This window comes from Staurois parvus, unplaced genomic scaffold (genome assembly GCF_062004578.1).
Source record: "Staurois parvus isolate SC_StPar_1 unplaced genomic scaffold, SC_StPar_1.0 ptg000704l, whole genome shotgun sequence".
Taxonomy (NCBI): Eukaryota; Metazoa; Chordata; class Amphibia; order Anura; family Ranidae; genus Staurois; species Staurois parvus.
The window spans coordinates 8,052,777-8,059,434 of NW_028318500.1; the positions used below are offsets into that span (position 1 = coordinate 8,052,777).

Below are 6,658 nucleotides of genomic sequence, written 5' to 3' on the forward strand. Positions count from 1 at the left end.
AATATTTTTCACTTTTGGTTATAAAAAATAAAGGCTTCTCGGCCTTTTGGCTGCGATCACTCCGTGGTTGTGGTTAAGAGGCTAAGCAAGTAGAGGACCAGCACCCTCGGCCTGGCGGGGTACACCAAGCCCCGCCTGCTGCTATTGGGGGTGGCGCTCCTCAAAAGCTGTGAGGGGCGATCGCTTGGCTGAGTCATCCCCTAGGGGTTGGCAAGGGCAGGTTTTCCTTTGGAGGAGATGGCAGCGGTGCCGCCAGAGGTGCCAAACACCGTACGGGTGTCGGTCTGTGAGACGAGACGTGCAGAGTGTGGCTTATACTTCGTTCAGAAGAAGCTGATCATGGATCTCTTGGGAATGCCTTTGGAGATGATTTTCTGTGTACAAGCCTTCCCGAACAGCGGCTTTTTTGACGTTACTTTTTTCCGCTTGGCGGTCCTCCAGACCTGTTTGCTGAGACAGCAGGAGAAGATTCAAGAACCTATGATGGAAGGAATTACTTTTACAGCTAATGAGTCAAGACAGCGGGTTCCAGTTACTGTGCAAATGTATAATCCGTTTGTGCGGGAGGATGAAGTGCGGACCTTTTTGAGCAAATATTGCACTGATGTTTCGGTCGGTATCAACCAGACGAATATACTTGGTACTTTTAATGGCCATCGGAGATATTTTGTGCAACTCAGAAAGGACAGTAGCGGAGTTGGTGGGTATAAGCACCCCCCACAGGCTTTTTCTATCGGTCCCAACCGCGGAGTGTTGTGGTATCCGGGACAACCCCAATTCTGCCGCAATTGTTTTGCCTTTGGGCATGTGCGAGATAAATGTGAAGCGGGCATCGTTTGCCGGAATTGTTTTAAGGCTGGCCATAGGACTACTGAATGCCCGGAAGGGCGGAAGTGTCATTTTTGTGGAAAGGAAGATCATCTGGCCAGACAATGTCCTATTCTGGGGGACAGACCGGCAAAGGGGCCTGGCCAACCACGGGCACCATCTTATGCGGCGGTGGTGGTGGGGGGGGGCCCTGGGACAGAGGAGCCTACCACCAGTGCTGTCGCTGAAGTCTTGGAGATGCCCAAACCTGGAGAAGCCATTGTGGGGACCCTGGCTCAAACATCTGGAGCCTTGGAGGGGGTCAGTGCAGTGGTGGAGGGTGGAGGGGCAACTGAAGAAAGTATGAATTTGCTAAGGGATGCTGTGGCTCAAATTTCTGAAGCCCTGGAAGGGGGCAGTGCTGTGTTGGAAGGTGGTAGGGCAACAGGGGAAAGTATGGATTTATCAAGGGATACCTTGAAGAGGAAAAAGAAAAAGAAGAATATCTCGGCTTCTCAAATTATTTCTGAGGCCTCTAGTCCTGAGCAGGAGGGAGCGGAAATTGAGGTGGAAATTGATTCAGATTCTTCCACCCGGTCTACTGAATCTTTCATTAGTACTGGCAAAGTAGAGTGTCTGCAGTCTCTGATGGGGTTCAGGAAAACAGTGGAAACTGCCAGGATGGAGGGGGTGGCAGGGGCAAGAACTCCTGGTAAAGGGGGGAGGAGCCGGAGTAGGAAGAGGGCAACTTGACTTTAGGAATGTGTATTGTTTAAAAGATTCTTAATGTTTTGTCCCTTTCTTCTCACAGCTTATATGAATATTACCTGTTCATCATTGAATGTGAGGAGCATATGCTCTGGACCAAGGAGGGCGGCCATTTTGAGATATTTGTCCTTGGTTCCGGGGGACTTCCACTGTATACAGGAATGCAACCTTCAAGAGGACCCTGGAAAGAACGAATGGGTCTTTGGACCGACAGTATGGTCAGGGGGTGTGCGGAGAAATGAAGGAGTCGGCATTCTTTTCAAAAGTTGGAAGTATAAGATCTTACAAATAATTCATATTGAACGGGGAAGAGCTTTAATGGTTAGGGTGGGGGTGGGTGATTTCTGTTTTAGGATTGTAAATATATATGCTCCCACGAGCAAGAAGGAGAGAATTGATTTATTTCAAAAATTGCGGCATTTTTTGGGTGGCTGTGAACCTCTATTGGTTCTTGGAGATTTTAACTGTGTGTTGGAGGGGGGGGATAGGAGGGGTGGGGGGAGGGGGGGTGTGAGGGGTGGGGGTGGTGTTGGTGGAGGGATTGACAAGTCAAGTAAAGTATTGACTGAGTTATGTGCAGACTTGGGTCTGCTGGATAATGGAAAATCCAAAGGGCACACTTATTTTTCTGCGAGTCGCCACTTGAGTTCCAGGATTGATTTTTGCCTCTCTTCACAGGATTTTTCAGCTGAAACTTTCTCGGTACAGCGGGCACCTTTCACGGACCATGGCCATATTGAGTGTGTTGTAAGTATGGTGTCTGACAAGGTGCATGGGAGAGGTGTATGGAAGTTGAATGTTGAATTGCTTTTTTTTTTTTTTTTTTTTTTTTTTAAGTCCGCAAACGTGCAACTATATCGAAAAAACCCGTAAGTGTCCGCAAAAAAGTGCAAGTGCAAAACACCACACGAAAAACGTGCACTTAGGGGTGTGCTGTGTCCTACCCCGAAAGGGGCTTGGACCGCTGTCCCTGATCCCCCGGGGCACGAAGCTCCTGACGGGGACTAGGTTCCCACTTGGTCCTCCTGACCAAAAGGCCGGGTGGACCACCGTTCCCTATGCCAAGCCGAAGCCGGACATTCAGTACTAGGCAAGGGGACTCTCCCGAAGAAGAGTCCTCTAGGGATCAGGGGAGGAAGGAACCGTATGGCCACACATCCTCCCCCTAGACTTCAGGGTAGGCCCGAGGACCCACACCCTCCATCCGTGAAACACACACATAAGGCAAAGAAAAAGTGACAAACGTGGGAGTGCATAATAAATAAAGTAAAAGATAAAGTAAGAAAATAATAAAAATGGTACCGTGCCGAAATGTGCACAGACCAGGCCCTGAGGCCTGTAGCAAAAATTGCCCTGAACTTAGCCAAAAGGCCTGGTCCTTAGGGCGCTGTGCAAAAAGAGGTGAAAAAAACAGTGGCCATGTGTCATCTTCACACCGTGGGGTCCCACACCCAAGTGTTACTAGTGACACCCCTGAGAGCGTCTTCCCCAGGGGGCACTGAGTTTGCGGACTTTTTGCGTCCCCAGCCCCTGGCCAGACCAAGGTAGCATGTTCAGATCAGGAGGTACTGGGTCTTTCCGGTCTCCCCAGAGGAATTACTCCCAAGGCCCCTGGCGCTCCCTGGTTTCTGTCCCTCCGGTACTAGCCTTCCGGACCCCCATCATACCAGTGAGGGTACTATACAACAACCATCCCCGTAAACTAGAATGGTCGGGAGCACCCCCACTGGACACTGATAAGAACAGATACTACACTTGATCTTAGCCAAAAGGCCGAGAAGCGAATGTTGAATTGCTTGAGGATGTGAATGTTAGGGAAGAGTTTTGTATGGTTTTTGGTAAATGGGTTAAGAAGAGATTGGAGTTTGAGAGTATAGTTGCTTGGTGAGAATGGGTGAAAGTGAGTGAAACGGTTTTTTGTGAGGAAAGGATGTGAGAGAGTGAAAAGAGAGCGAGAGGAGTATGATTGGTGGCAGAGGAGATTGAAATATTTGGAAGAGGTGAGTGAATGGGGAGAGAATGTGGTGAATGAGATGGCTGAAGCTAGAGTGAAGGTGAATAAGTTTATGGAATTGAAAGGGAAGAGAATGTTGGCACAGGCAAAAGCGGTTGTGAGAGAGAAGGATGAAAGATGTACGAGGTTCTTTTTTCGAAAGGTGTATGGAAGTAAAAATGAGGTGACGAGTGTGTTGGGTGAGGATGGCAGGGTGGTGAGTGGGAATGAGCGTGTGATGGGTGAGGTGAGAAAGTTCTATCAAAATTTGTTTTCTGTAAGTAAGAGAGATATGAATGTTGAAAAAGAGGTCTTGGGTGAGATTGAAGAGCGGTTGGGGGAGGAGGAGAAAATGGTTTTGAGTGAGGAGGTGAGTTTTGATGAAATAGAAAGAAGTATGAAAGGAATGAAGAAAGGGAAAATCCCTGGTTTGGATGGTTTGCCTGTTGAGTTTTACTGTACGTTTTGGGATATGATTGGGAAGTGGGTGCATGAGGTATGTGTGACGGTGTTGAGAGGTGGTGCGTTGTCTTAAAGCATGGCAGAGAGTGTGATTGTGTTGCTCTTTAAAAAAGGTGATAAACGGGACCTGAAGAATTGGAGACCTATCTCCTTATTGAACGTGGATTACAAATTAATCGCTAAAGTACTCGCTAATAGGCTGCGTGGGGTGATAGATGGAATGCTTGGAGAGGAACAGATGTGTGCAGTGCCAGGGCGAACGATTGCGGAAGGGTTCGTATGTTTGAGGGATGTGTTATGGGACTGTAAGGAGAGGAAGCGTGTTGCGGCTGTTTTAAATGTAGATTTTGAAAAGGCGTATGATAGAGTGGCGCATGGGTTTATGTTTGCGGTGTTAGAGAAAATGGGAGTGCCTATGAGGATGATTGAGTGGGTGAGATGTTTGTATGGGGGTATCACTAGTAGAGTGCAAGTGAATGGATGGGTGACAGATGGTGTGGAGGTGAAAGCAGGAGTAAGGCAGGGGTGTCCTTTGTTCCCTGTACTGTTTGTGTGTGCAATTGAACCTTTAGTGAGGATGCTTGTGAAGGATAAATGTTTGAGTGGATTAGTGGTACCCGGGAGTGGGGGTAAAATGTTGAAGGTGATTGGATATATGGACGATATAACTGTGACCTGTAAGAATGTGGAGAGTTTGAGAAGGGCAAAATTGTTAGTTGAAAGCTTTTGCATGGCTAGTGGATTTAGAATGAGTCTGGCTAAAAGTGAATGTACGTTTTTTGGTGATTGGGGTGTGATTGGAAGACATGATTGGAAGGTGTGTAAGGGAAGTGTGAGGGTGTTGGGAGTGAAGTTTGAATGTGACCTGTTTGGAAGAGAGAGTTGGGAGGATGTGATAGGGAAAATACAACAAAAAATAACCTTTTGGTCGTTGCGGACTTTGTCGTTTGAAGGGAAAATTCTTATCATAAAAGCGGTACTGATGCCAATTTTGTGGTTTTTATACCAGGTATTTCCGGCACAGGATAAGGTGTTGAGGCGGATCATTAGATTGTTCTTTCAATTCTTCTGGTCCTCGAGGGCTGAGAAGCTGAAACGAGAGAAAGTGGTGAAAACCGTGTTGAATGGTGGTAAGGGGATGGTGAGTGTGGAAAAGAGTGTTTGTGCGGTATGTGGGTATGTGCGTGAAGTTGAGTAAGAAGGAGAGTTTGGCGGGGTGTATGTTGAAGTATGTGGGCGGAAATGTGTTGAGAAGATATGGGTGGTGCGAGGTGGACCTGAGGAGGCCTATGAGTTTTAGGTCTCCCTGGTTTTATGTACGTATTGAAAGAGGAATGGGAAAGTTTGGTTTGTATGGTGTGGAGAGTGAGTTGTGGTTGGAATGTAAGAAAGTTTTGATGTGGTTGGATGCGAGAGAGGAAACTGAGTGGATTGGTGGATTGACTGCGGCTGAGAGTGAAAGTGTGTGGAGGAATGTGGGGATGAAAGATTTGGAGAAGAGGCAGAAGGATGTGTCGTGGATGGGGGTGCATGGCTGTTTGCCTGTGCGTGCGTTTCAGAGAAGGAGAGGTATGGTAGATAGTGAGAGATGTCCGAGGGAGAGGTGTGTGGGTGTTGAGAGTGTGTATCATTTATTTTGGGAGTGTGAATATGCGAAAGAAGTATGGAAGGGTTTGAGTAAATTGATTGAAGGTTTGACTGGATTAAGTGGGATAACGTACGAGATGGTATTATATGGTATAGGACGTTTGGGAAAGAAAGAAGCGAGAGTGTTGTGGCTGTTGATGGGTTGTGTGAAGGAGAGTCTGTGGGATGTGAGGAATTTGGTTATATATAAGAGAGAATGTGTGAGTGTAAGGGAGGGTACGGCTATGGTCCGTGGATGTATACATATGGATATTGTGATATACTAAAAATGGGCGCTGAGGAAGCGGAGAAGATTTGGCATTTTGGGTCTTGGAAGAGATGGGTGGTCATATGAGTTATGTCTCCCTTGACTTATGTGTAAAATTCATCCTGATGGTTTTTTCTTTTAAATGATAACTCTCCTTTGTGCTCGAGGGCTGTGTTTTGGTAGCTTTGGCTGCCTAGGCGTTTGAGCATGAAGGATTGGCGACTCCTGGTTTTGAGAATGATTTTTGGTTATTTACATGTGATGATACTAACATGTGTTTTTCTTTTGCCTTTTCCTAGGCAATACGTAAATGGTGGAGGGGGGGTTTTGGATATTAGGTTTAGTGTTAGGAGTGTTTCCTGTATAGTGTGTAGGATAGTTGAAGTGTATTTTTGCGCCTTATTACATACAATGAAAATCTGGAGATGGGAAGTCTGAAAAACATCCAGAAAGGGAATAGTACAGAAATCCCGGATGGCAATGGATTTCAGGAAAATTGCATCTAAATCTTCTGGAATTACAGAATCATGCCTTATTGTTCTCCTTTTATGTGTTTCTGTTATACGCAGTATGATTGTGTAATGTATATTCTTTGAATGTGGGGGAATACCCCGTTGTTATTTTTTGTATTGTGTCCTTTGGAAACTTTTTTTCTGATGTTGTATGTAATGATGGCTGATTTTTATGATATTTTAAATAAAAGAATTAAAAAAAAAAAAAAATCACTACCTGTC

General features: G+C 46.2%; 1 pseudogene; it reads right to left on the reverse strand.

The window, feature by feature from the left end:
* Positions 1 to 3,245: 3,245 nt before the first annotated feature.
* On the reverse strand, positions 3,246 to 3,360 carry LOC149446001 (U2 spliceosomal RNA; annotated as a pseudogene).
* Positions 3,361 to 6,658: the final 3,298 nt, after the last annotated feature.